Source organism: Schistocerca serialis, chromosome 3 (genome assembly GCF_023864345.2).
Source record: "Schistocerca serialis cubense isolate TAMUIC-IGC-003099 chromosome 3, iqSchSeri2.2, whole genome shotgun sequence".
Taxonomy (NCBI): domain Eukaryota; kingdom Metazoa; phylum Arthropoda; class Insecta; order Orthoptera; family Acrididae; genus Schistocerca; species Schistocerca serialis.
Window position 1 is genome coordinate 367,886,046 of NC_064640.1, and position 13,099 is coordinate 367,899,144.

Here is a 13,099-nt window from a genome sequence, read left to right on the forward strand (position 1 = left end):
GAACTTTGTTGAGTCGGGTTGTTCACTGCGACATGATAAATAATCAGGTCACCCGCATGTTGTTGATTATGTCGAACAGGTTAGGGAGAGCTTTGCCCGCAGTCCACAAAAATCAACGCGACATGCGTCTTGCGAGAGTACTGCGAAGACGTTTACACTTGAAACCAAACAGATTCACGATGGGACAACACAGTAGTGATACAGATAAGGTTCCTCGTGAGTAATTCTGTGCAGAAACGTTGTATCGAATAGAGGACGGCGAGACATTCTTGAACACAATAATCTTCAGCGATAGGTCAACATTTCATGTCTGTGGCATACAGAAAACGGGGAAGCGAAAATCCGTATGCATCCCTGAACACGTTCGTGACAGCCTCAAAGTTAATGTGTTTTGTGCCTTTAGCAAACTGGAAATGTAAGGCCCTTTCTTATTCCATGGAGAGAACTGTCAATGGTATTGTGTATCTGGATATGCTAGAAAACTTTTTATTAATTCCACAGATCAATGACGATGACAGAGATGGGGTGGTTTACTACCAGCAAGACTGGGCACAACCTCATTTCCTCACGGAACTTCGAGATTTCCTCGATAGTTGCTTTCCAGGTCGGTGGACTGACCACGAAAAGCCAGTCGCATGGCCACCTCGCTCACCACATTTGACGCCACTGGATTTCTTTCTCTGGGGTTTCATTAAGGACCGCGTGCATGTTCCTTCCCTACCAAACAATTTAGCCGACCTTAAAAATCGAGTTTTTGCTGCCGCTGCACAAGTTCCGCCCGAATTGCTGCAACGAGTGTGGGAAGAAATTTACGAGGGTCACTCCAAAAGAAATGCACACTATTTTTTTTAATCCATCTTTTATTCTACATGTTTGAATGTTTTACAATGTGTAGATACATCCTTTAGGAACAATATTTTCATTTCTCCACATAATTTCCATCCCTCTCAACTGCCTTACGCCATCTTGGATCCAGCGCCTGTGTATCCGCACGGTAAAATTCTGGACCAACCTGTTGGAGGCATTGTTTGGCAGCGTGCACAAGGGAGTCATCATCTTCAAACCTTGTTCCACGAAGAGAGTCTTCCAGTTCCCCAAAGAGGTGATAATCACATGGAGCCAGGTCAGGACTGTAAGGCGGGTGTTTCAGTGTTGTCCATCCGAGTTTTGTGATCGATTCCATGGTTTTTTGACTGAGATGTGGCCGTGCATTGTCGTGCAACAGCAAAACAACCTGCTTTTGCCGATGTGGTCGAACACGACTCAGTCGAGCTTGAAGTTTCTTCAGTGTCGTCACATATGCATCTGAATTTATGGTGGTTCCACTTGGCATGATGTCCACAAACAAGAGTCCTTCGGAACTTTTCTAGCAGAAGGTGTGGTTTTGAATTTTTTTTCTTGGGTGAATTTGAATGATGCCACTCCACTGATTGCCTCTTCGTCTCTGGTGAAAAATGATGGAGCCATGTTTCATCACTTGTCACAGTTCTTCGAAGAAATTCATCTCCACCATTCTCGTACTGTTCCAAAAGTTCGCTGCATACCGTTTTTCTTGTTTCTTTGTGAGCCACTGTCAATATCCTACCCGTAACCTGCTTGCCCACCGACTAACTGTACTGTGATCGACAGCAGCATCTCCATACACCTTTTTCAATCTCTTGTGGACGTTTCCCACTGTCTCGTTTTCACAGCACAGGAATTCTATGACAGCACGTTGCTTCTGACGAACGTCAAGTCTAGCAGCCATCTTGAAGACATGCTGTGACGGCGCCACTCGCGGGAACAGGTTGAACTAAGATTGAAAACAAGCGGGAAGGATGTATCTACACACTGTAAGACTTTCACACATGCAGAATGAAAACTGTATTTTTACAAAAATAGTGTGCATTTCTTTTGGAGTGACCCTCGTATTACCAATACGGCGTTTGCCGCATCACAAATGGTAGTCACATCGAACCAAAATGACACTTGAAACTTATGTGAAACTTGAGGTGGTTTACTAAAAAGTGACACATCCAACGAGTCTGCAAGTTATCTCAATGAATTTATATAGCATTCCAAAGTTGTGAAGCCTGTTTTGACTCACCCTGCATTCGTAATCATACGGAGAGTTCAATGTGACTTGGCTAAGCTCTGAATCACATGCCGGTAATGCACCTCTTAACAAGTGTAAATTTTCACAGTCAATACAATACGACTTTTGGTAAGAACCGGGTCTGACTTCACCGGCCCTGTGCACATATTTCGTGAGTTTTCGAAATTCTCAACAGAACAATAACAAGCGCACTGTCAGTGCAACAGAGCACGATGCAGCTGCAGACGTGGAACTCGAGGCGGCAGCCACGTGATGGATCAGTAGGCGTGGAAAAGCGATATGCCGAGAAATGGCTTCCGCGGGCAGCACATGGGCGCGCTCTTTGAGTGCTCCAGACGCCATCTGTCTCCAGAATATCGCAATTAGCGCCGTCGTCTCCGCAGTTCTGATTCATCGGCGCTCATTTAACTAAATTACTCCCATCTGGGGAAACCAAATAGGGCCTAAAAGATACCGCCTGAAACAAACGGCAAGGTTGGGAAAGAAAAAGTGCCCTTTTAGCCCAGTTTAAGCGTGAAATAAGTGCGTAGAACACATCTGAAGCTATATTTCGGTAATTCAGAACGGTTTTTGGTATTAAGAGAGCTAAGAATTAGAGCATGATGCCTGAGGTAACTTAAGGGCATTGCCTTCTACTTTTAACGCAAATGATCGAACGAGACTGCATATGAGTAAAAACCAGAACAGAAGTAAATTACCAGTGATTCGCGATAACGTCCATAGCTACGCATATCTAACGATCTTCTATCATTTACTTTGCCGAAGCGTAATAGTGACGAGGCAGAATGGTACCAGTATTAAAACGATAGCCACATGCGTATCGGAACGTTAAGAGCTAAGCTAAACGCACAGTGAAAGTCGAAATGAAGGATCGTGCTGACATAAGCTGTTTCTCACCACAAATATGCTGCCTGTAACTGTTCACGGACGGGTAATCGAGTTGAACGCAGGGGCGTATACCACATATTGTAAATCTTAACGTAGAGGCAGAAATGCAACGACCGTCGGCGGTGTCACTTCAACAGTCATCCGTCACGGTAAAAGCGACTTAAAGAGGTGTATTTTATTTTGATACTTCAAGGTTACTGGATGAAGGCGATTGCTGCTTCGACTGAAGAACTGGTTTCAAAGACAACTGCAATGATTTAGACAATCGTAAGTTTTCCCTCAGGAAGTACAGAGAGAGCAAAATGAATGTTTCAAAGGCTGTGGATACACGTGTCTTCCTGAAACAGACATGAAACAAATAATCACCTAAGAAGACAAATAGAAGGCGAGACAAGAACCGAATTGAGATGAAAACGAAGCTGAAGAAATAACGTTTCAGTAATATCTAAAACTCGTTGTGAAGACATTCGTTCCCTCAGCTTCAAAAAAGATGTTTTTTTTTCCTGAGTCTAATCATGAGGTTGTAAGTCTTTAATTAGTTTGGATACAGTCGGCAGGTGGACTGCACATTCGTAACAAAATATCTAATTATGTTAACTGATTTTTGTATGTTATTTTTGATCAAAGACTCATAATACAGAGCAACAGATTACAATATACTATTCACCAATCGATTAATTGTTCAAAGAATTAACTATTATTATGACATGCTTACAATCGGCATGGAGCTGCGATTAGTCTAAGAGGTTGCAATATGCTACGACATAATATTACTGATGCAGTCGCTCGTGGAGAGCTGAAATAAATTTAAAAATGTACGCCCTGTATGAAGATTCAAACCGGCAATTTACTGCTTGGCTTTAGATAGATCAATGGAAAGATAGAGGCAGGATAGGGTAATGTGGTACAATTTCGATCATTTCGGACAAATGCTATTGTAACTGGAAACATACTCAGGAATTAAATAATTTAAATTATGGCTCTTGTTCTTTGAAGTTTAATGAATATGTAACACAGATATTACGCCATTACAAGTGTTGGTTTAAACGTAAGACATTATTACAGAATTGAGTAAAATTGTTCGAAAATGTACCACACTAGCTACAATTGTTGTCACAACTTGGTACAACTCTAATCATTGACATCTTACATATAAAAAGCACTTTTCCCTCTGGCACGGACCCAAACTTCATGGTACCAAACATCACTTACTTGGTAGACAAACAAGTCACCCTTTACCAATAATGCCACACTATAATAATTCAAGAAACGAAATCCACAATTATTCTCATTGTTTGCTGGCGATTTGAAGCTTTTAATACTTCTTTTATCATTACTCATTGACCTACTTTCTGTTTATTGTTCTTGTTGCATTTGTTTCTTTCTTTTTTTGTTCCCAGCTGAAAAAGATTTCTCTTGCTGCGGAGGTAATTCTGGTTTCCATCTGATGTGAGCCCAATTGGTGCCTGTGTTTTCCTTTCCCGAGACGATACTTTTTTCTCTGTAGTTCGCAAAATGTCCTTGAGAACATCGTGCTGAGAAATGGTACTGGCTACTGGTATTACGCATTTGCCATGCTCTTCAGTTACATCTTTTAAAGATGTACGCTCTTCTCCCAGAACACTGGCAGTAGCTTCATTCATCTACACACCTACGTGATTACTCTGCTATTCACAATAATGTACCTGGCAGAGGGTTCAATGAACAACCTTCAAGCTCTCTCTCTCTCTGCCGTTCCACTCTCGAAAGGCGCGCGGGAAAAACGAGCTCTTAAATTTTTCTGTGCGAACCCTGATTTCTCTTATTTCATCGTGATAATCGTTTCTCCCAATGTAGGTGGATCCCAACAGAATGTTTTCGCAATCGGAGGAGAAAACTGGTGATTGAAATTTCATGAGAAGATCCTGTCGCAACGAAAAACGCCTTTGTTTTAATGATTGCCACTCCAATTCCCGTATCATGTCTGTGGCACCATCTCCCCTATTTAGTGACAATACAGAAGGAGCCGCCCTTCTTTGAACTTTTTCGATGTCATCCGACAGTCCCACCTGACACAGATCCCACACCTCACAACAATACTCAGAATACCGCGGAAAAGTGTGGTGTAAGCAGTCTCTTTAGTAGATCTGTTGCACCTTCTAAGCGTTCTGCCAATGAATCGCAGTCGTTGGTTTGCTTTACCCACATTATCTATGTGATCGTTCCAATTTAGGCTATTTGTAATAGTAATCCCTAAGTATTTAGTTGAATGTACAGCCTTCAGATTTGTGTGACTATCGCGTAATCGAAATTTAGCGGATTTCTTTTAGTGCTCATGTGAATAACTTCACACTTTTCTTTATTCAGGGTCAATTGTCACTTTCCGCACCATACAAATATCTTATCTAAATAATTTTGAAACTCGTTTTGGTCATCTGATGACGGTAAATGGCAGTATCAAATGGTTCAAATGGCTCTGAGCACTATGGGACTTAACATCTGAGGTCATCAGTCCGCTAGACTCAGAACTACTTAAACCTAGTTAACCTAAGGACATAACACACATCCATGCCCGAGGCAGGATTCGAACCTGCGACCGTACCAGCAGTGCGGTTGGACTGAAACGCCTAGAACCGCTCGGCCACAACGGCCGGCTAAATGGCAGCATCATCTGCAAACAATCTAAGCCGGCTACTCAGATTGTCTCCTATTTCGTTAATATAGACCAGGAACAATAGAGGGCTTATAGCACTTCCTTGGGGAACGCCGGATATTACTCCTGTTTTACTTGATGACTTTCCGTCTATTACTGCGAACTGTTACCTTTCTGAGAGGAAATCATGAATCCAGTCGCACAACTGAGGCGCTATTCCATAGGCACGCAGTTTTGTTAGAAGACACTTACGAGGAACGGTGTCAAAAGCCTTCTGGAAATCTAAAAATATGGAATCAATTTGACATCCCCTTTCGATAGCACTCATTACGTCACGAGTGTAAAGTGTATTTCATAAGAACGATGTTTCCTGAATCCGGGCTGACTATGTGTCAATAGATCGTTTTCTTCGCGATAATTCATAATGTTCGAACACAGTATATGTTCCAAAACCCTACTGCAAATTGACGTTAGTGATATGGGCCTGTAATTCAGCAGATTAATTGTTGTGTACATAGTTCCGCGTAGTCAGCGCGTACACAACTTTCCCACTAGAGCGCGCCCCGCTAAGCACAATAGCGCAGGCGCAGCGCTCGTCCGTCTCCGCACTACGAGATGGTGCTGTCATAGAGACGGACCAAATTTTGCTTCCGCCGATCCGCGTACTGATATGTAACGCAACCAATGATATTGCTGCTAACGTAGAATCTTTTCTCCTCGCGGATCACACTCGCGCAGTGATACCTGAACGCTCGAGGTATTATAACGAGTGTACAGACCTCCGATTAGTCAGTCTGCGTTAGTCTGTACCAGTCTTTAGTCAAGTTTCAGTCTGCGCCTAGTAAGATTATCATATTCCTGTACATAGCCATGAAGAGAAATGTATAGACACTTTGTCAAGTATCAGAGATATGTGAGTATAAGATTAACGTACCAAGACCCAAGGAACTTCAGATTGTCAATTGTAAACAGCATCCAGAATCAAGTTACGTCTATATATGCTTTTTATTACTTTAATAAATGTGTGTGAAAATTAATCAAGTTCTTTTTAAAGTTGGTCACCGTCAATCTGCTACTCTAAGTGGCATTTCTATCGTCTGACCTAACGGCAGAAGATGAACACGCCACGATAAGACCACGAGACATATTGCTGACACTCGCCTACTTTGTTAGAGCGACAAGTCAAATAATCTGATGGTGTGTGTACCGAAGGTCTTACAGTACGCACACCACATTAATCCTATTTTCCTTTTTGGGTATTATTGTGTATTGAGCAAATTTCCAGTCTTTAGGTACGGATCTTTCTGTGAGCGGGTGGTTGTACGTAATTGCCAGATATGGAGCTATTGTATAAGCATACTCTGAAAGGAACGTGACTGGTATGCAATCTGGATCGGAGGCGTTGCCTGTATTAAGTGATTTAAGCTGCTTTGCTACACCGGGCTGCGCGGGATTAGCTGAGCGGTCTAAGGCACTGCAGTCATGGACTGTGCGGCTGGTCCCGGCGGAGGTTCGAGTCCTCCCTCGGGCATGGGTGTGTGTGTTTGTTCTTAGGATAATTTAGATTAAAGTAGTGTGTACGCTTAGGAACTGATGACCTTAGCAGTTAAGTCCCATAAGATTTCACAGACATTTGAACATTTGAATTTTTTTTGCTACACCGAGGATATCTACTTCTAAGTTTCTCATCTTGGTAGTTGTTCTTGATTGGAATTCAATAATATTTACTTTCTTTTTTGGTGAAGGAGTTTCGGAAAATCGTATTTAATAACTCTACTTTAGTGGCACTATCATCAGTGACTTCGCCGTTGTTATTGCGCGGAGAAGGAACTGATTGCCTCTTGCCCTAGTGTGCTTTATGTATCATCAGAATCTCTTTGGGTTTTCTGCCAGATTCCGAGACAGAGTTTCGTTGTGGAAATTGTTAAAAGCATTGAAGTACGCGATATATTTCGAACTTCTGCAAATCTTTGCAAATCTTGGGGATCTTGCGTTCTTTTAAATTTGGCATACTTCTTTCGCTGCTTCTGCAACAGCGATCTGACCCGTTTTGTGTACCATGGAGGATCAGTACAATCACTTATTAATTTATGTGGTATATATCTCTCAATTGCCATCGATACTATCTCTTTGAAATCATCTCTCATCTTTTCTACGCTTACATGATCAGATCGGAAGAAGTGAAGACTGTCTCTTAAAAAAGGCGTTAATAGCATTTTTATCAGCTTTTTTAAATAGATATACTTTGCGTTTCTTTTTGATGGTTGTAGGTATTACGGTATTCAGCCTAGCAGCAAATGCCTTGTAGTGACTAATCCCTGTATTCGTCACGATAGTTCCTCCTTGTCCAGGATTATTTATTGCTAGGAGGTCAAGTATGCTTTCGCAACCATTTACGCTTCGAGGGGGCTCATGAACTAATTGTTCAAAATAATTTTCTGAGAAAGCATTCAGTACAATTTCAGATGACGTTTTATGCTCGCCGCCGGTTTTAAACGTATAATTTTTTCAGCATATCGAGGGGAAGATTGAAGTCACCACTGAGCATAATCGTATGAGTGGAGTACCGACTTGAAATGAGACTCAAGTTTTCTTTGATCTGTTCAGCAACTGTAACATTGTTGGGGACTGAAGACGCAGGAGCCTCGAATAAGGTTGAAGGCGCAAATTTCTTCTCAGGAACGATGTCTTTGCAGAAGGGTATTATTCCTGTGCACAGGAACCTCTTGATTGCATACCCAACAGATGCAGTTTTGCTCGAGGCGTCATAGAAAATAGTACAGAATCATAGTTTTGTAACACTTTCACTGAGGTTACGGTGAATCCACTCAGTTGCATTTCTGTGATATTGAGCCTTTAGAGACTAGAGAAAGCTCTGTCTAACGGCTATAGTACATGTGGACTGTGTGGAGGCAATCCCAGAAGTTCTATCCCATTTTCCTCTACAGTACCCTACAGCATTCAAGCTGGTGTGGCTCGCATGGTTGTCAATAATAAGAAATGTAAGACTACCCACTGTTTTATATTTCTTGAAGTGTCGAAGCCAGATCATACACATTTCTTCATTAATGTACCCTGATTTATCTCCGTAATGGAACCACGAGGGCGTTTCCTGACTCCTTTGAAAATTACCATTGGAGGTAAATACGTACCAGATGCGTTCAAGCATGCAGCAACAGTCACATTTTGTCCTCTTTCTACGTCTGTTAGTGAAACAACTTCTAGCTTACCTTTAGGACTAACTATTTTTGGGGGCCAGTTGTTAGTAGGAAAGCCGGACTCATTCATATTATAAATACACTCGGGTTTATCAAAAAAATAACATTTCTTTAAGATTTCTCCCAAATTCTGGAAATATGTACTTACTTCTGTTTTATTTAAGCCTTCAGCTCTGGCTCGTGAAAGATCATCGCGATTTCACAGCGCGTCTCTTAATAAATGCTCTAAACCAATCGATTCCAGCAACTTTGCTTTCCAAGTTCCATGGATGTATCAAATAATTTTTCTCAGCAAATCGCATTGCAGCTCTTCTTAACTGGTGTGGCGACAGACCTAGTCCTCGCTGTTCTAGAAATAAAACTCTCTGAACTAAGTGAGCTAACGAGCATTGCGCTCTCATTTAAATATATGGCCGAAAGAGTCAGCCTACAGGAATTGTGAAACGAACACTGTCGTCGAAAACCGAGTGCCACAAAGGGCGTAGATTCACCACGGGATGGGAAAATTCACAGGCGTCTATTGTCTATTGAGGCCTAAGCGCTGTAGTGTGTGAGTGAGACAGACGAGAACCTACGTCATGGGGAAACCCAGAAGCATCCGTTTGTGGCCGAGTAGACGTAGCAGTGTTAAATATGGCGGACCTAAGATCGGCCATAAAGGGAAAAATTTTTGAAAAGTATTTAATTCTGCAGCAGTGCAGGGAATCAAGACACAGTAATTTTAATCTGCCATCCTCCTTACATTTTCATGGTGATCCCAATAAAACTTGAATAATGATCATATCTATAATAGTTTAGGATTTACTGTTACAGTGAAACTAACAAGTTTTGTAACAAAGACCTGAATGCTAAAATCTGAATGTTTTAGTCGATCTTAACGATCGACATTTCCTATAGAAGCGCATCGTTAAAGTGACAAACGTTGTAAATATCAGCTCTGAAACTATTTGTTTAAAAGATATAGTAAATTTAAATTATCAGTATTTTCACTTAAGCATCAGATCATCATTTCCTCCACACAAAATACATTGAACGATGACAGCATGACACCTTATTGAATCATTAGTTAATAGAATATTTGTTGTAAAGTTTAGTGCATAGTAGTTACTTTTGTTCTTTATTCATTTATCAGAAAGGACATTGGTGCAAGGCTACTGGCCGTGGCATTCAAAGCTAAGAAGTAAATTGAATTGGTTTTATGTAAAAGAATTTAACGTTTATTATGTAATGGATATGTTCAAATGTGTGTGAATTCCTAATGGACCAAACTGCTGAGGTCATCGGTCCCCAGTCTTACACACTACTTAAACTAACTTATGCTAACAACAACACACACACCATGCCCAAGGGAGGACTCGAACCTCCGGCGGGAGGGGCCGTGCGGTCCGTGTTGTAATGGATATTATTGTTACTTTATTTAGAACGTGAAAGTGGTCAGCTTTGATTATTTAAATATGTTAAAATGTAAAATAATGTAGAATAAGCTGTAGCCTATCAGATGGACGGCTTCAGGAATGAGAACTGCGCTAGTCAGTTGAGCGAAGATGTTCGGCGCGTGGGAAACGCGGCCGGAGACGGGCAAAGGGCGAGTCTGGTCGAGACACCAAAGGGGACAGTTCGGATGGAGACGCGAAAACGGACCGTCGGTTTCCGATATTATTATTATTACTGTTTTTATATGTTAACTTTGTATTTCGAAAACTTGCCATCAGCCTGACAATTTAACCAAAGGGTCACAAGTGTCTAATTTAGGGCGTGTAATGCGACACGTGCGGTTCAACCCCTAGACGAGTCTGAGCCAAGACATTTCGACGAAGAGGAACCGCATGTGGGCCCGAACATCTTTGGGATGTTAGCTCGCAACCGAAGCATCTTCCGTTTCAGAATTGAGTATCGTTGGATGACCATTTCTGTTTTCTATAGTTGGAGATAATTCAGTTTTTTTTTTCTCGAACAGGCCATGAAGACCCAAAGGAACCGACCGGCCGCCGCGTGATCCTCAGACCACAGGCGTCACTGGATGCGGATATGGAGGGGCATGTGGTCAGTACACCGTTCTCCCGGCCGTATGTCAGTTTCCGACACCGGAGCCGCTACTTCTCAATCAAGTAGCTCGTCAGTTTGCCTCATAAGGGCTGAGTGCACCACGCTCGCCAACAGCGCTCGGCAGACCGGATGGTCACCCATCCAAGTGCTAGCCCAGCCTGACAGCGCTTAACTTCGGTGATCTGACGGGAACCGGTGTTACCACTGCGGTAAGGCCGTTAGCTATAATTCAATTTGCAGTCTTTAAATTTGTACTCTACCACGCACAGTGCTGAAAGGAATGTCGTATAATTCTGAGGCAGCTCGGAGGATCAAATGTTCGTCCATTACACTCTTTATTGCCACATGTAATGCAGCTGGACTCCATTTACTGTCGATTTTCTTTTATGGTCGTTTTCGGGGCATCTAAGAGAAAAAATAATGGTTTGCTTTAAAAACTCACGAGAGAAGTTATGTTTAAATACACAGAGTTTATTTGTAGTAATTGCGTATAATATATCTACTGTAACCAGTCTTGACGGGCTAAACTAAAGAACTGCATTGAACTAAATTGTACTAGGATATCGAAATTGTACCTTTTTCTGACTGAAAATGTGCTATTGGCGAGGGTGAAATCACGAGGAAGGGCACTGAAATTCATGGGAGTACCTCTTCTTTACGCTAAGATCAGTGTCCAATGATTCATCATTGAATGAAATTCAGCTTAATGAGAAGCTCAGACAAGCAGGTATTAGATATGTTAAAACATCACAAGATTCTCATAAAAGTACAGTGAAAAATAATGTTTACATATTGCACCAGAATATAGGGAATTAAAAAACAACATAGATGAGCTTCTTCTCTGTTTAGATTTAGAAACTGAGTGTGGAACACATGTACTATGCCTGTCAGAATATCACAGAGTCACATATATGGAAAAGGTAAATGTAGGTGGATATAAGCTTTCAGCATACGTATGTAGAAACTATGGAGAGAGGAGGAAGTGCCAAGCATGTTGAAATTTATCATTGTGTGGAAAATTTAGAATTAAAAAAATGTTGTGTTGAGCAACATATAGAAGCATGTACGTGTGAACTTAAACTAAATAATTGTACTTTTATAATTGTAGCTGTGTATAAGTTCCCATTGGGAAATTTTCAGATATTTTTGAAAAACTTGGATTCTTTGTTGTGCTATCTGTCAGACAGAGGGAAGCAAATTATTGTTTTTGGGGATTTATATGTAGATTTTCTGAAACAGCCTGATAGAAAGCTTGACCTTGAGCTATTACTTGGTTCTTTCAATTTGACACCAGTCATTGATTTTCCTACTTGGGTGGTAAAGGAAAGCAGCACACTGATAGATAATGTTTTTATACGAGGTGCGGCTAGAAAAAAACCGGACTGATGCTGGAAAAAACATTTATTTACAATTATTTACAATTTCATGTTATCTCCTTCAATGTACTCTCCTCCTCGGTCTCTACACCGCTCCATACGAATTTTCCACTGTTCATAGCAATGCTGCAGATCATTTTCGGTAAGTCCATACATTACTTCCGTCGCTTTTTCTTTTACTGCTTCAACAGTCTCAAATCTAGTTCCTTTCAAAGCTGACTTGACTTTAGGGAAAAGAAAAAAGTCACAGGGGGCCAAATCAGGTGAGTAGGGTGGATGATCTAAGATGGGAATGTTGTGTTTTGCCAAAAACGTCTTCACTGACAACGCACTGTGAGCTGGGGCATTGTCTTGGTGAAGGATCCATGACTTTTATTTCCACAAATCGTTCCGTTTTCTCCGTACTCGCTCACGTAGGGTAGCCAGGACGCTAATGTAGTAATGCTGATTCACTGTTTGTCCCTCTGGTACCCAATCAATGTGCACAATCCCTTTGATGTAAAAAAAAAACAATCATCATTGCCTTGAATTTCGATTTTGACATTCGTGCTTTTTTTGTCGCGGAGAACCAGGAGTTTTCCAATGCATCTATTGGCGTTTAGTTTCGGGATCGTAAGTAAAAAGCCACGATTCATCGCAAGTAATAACATTTTGTAAGAAGGTGGGATCACTTTCAATGTTTTCCAGGATGTCAGAACAAATCATTCTTCGGCGTTCCTTCTGTTCAATTGTGAGGCACTTTGGAACCATTTTTGAACACACTTTGTTCATGTTGAAACTTTCATGAAGAACCTGCCTAACACTTTCCTTGTCAACTCCTGTTAACTCAGACACTGCTCTGATT

At 41.4% G+C, this 13,099-nt stretch overlaps 1 protein-coding gene and 1 pseudogene across 3 annotated transcripts in view; both read right to left on the minus strand.

Annotated features, from left to right (window-relative positions):
- LOC126470186 (calcium uptake protein 3, mitochondrial-like) overlaps positions 1-13,099 on the minus strand; it is a 657,418-nt gene that overhangs the window by 489,751 nt on the left and 154,568 nt on the right. The window lies entirely within an intron of this gene.
- Positions 10,985-11,102, minus strand: LOC126471807 (5S ribosomal RNA; annotated as a pseudogene).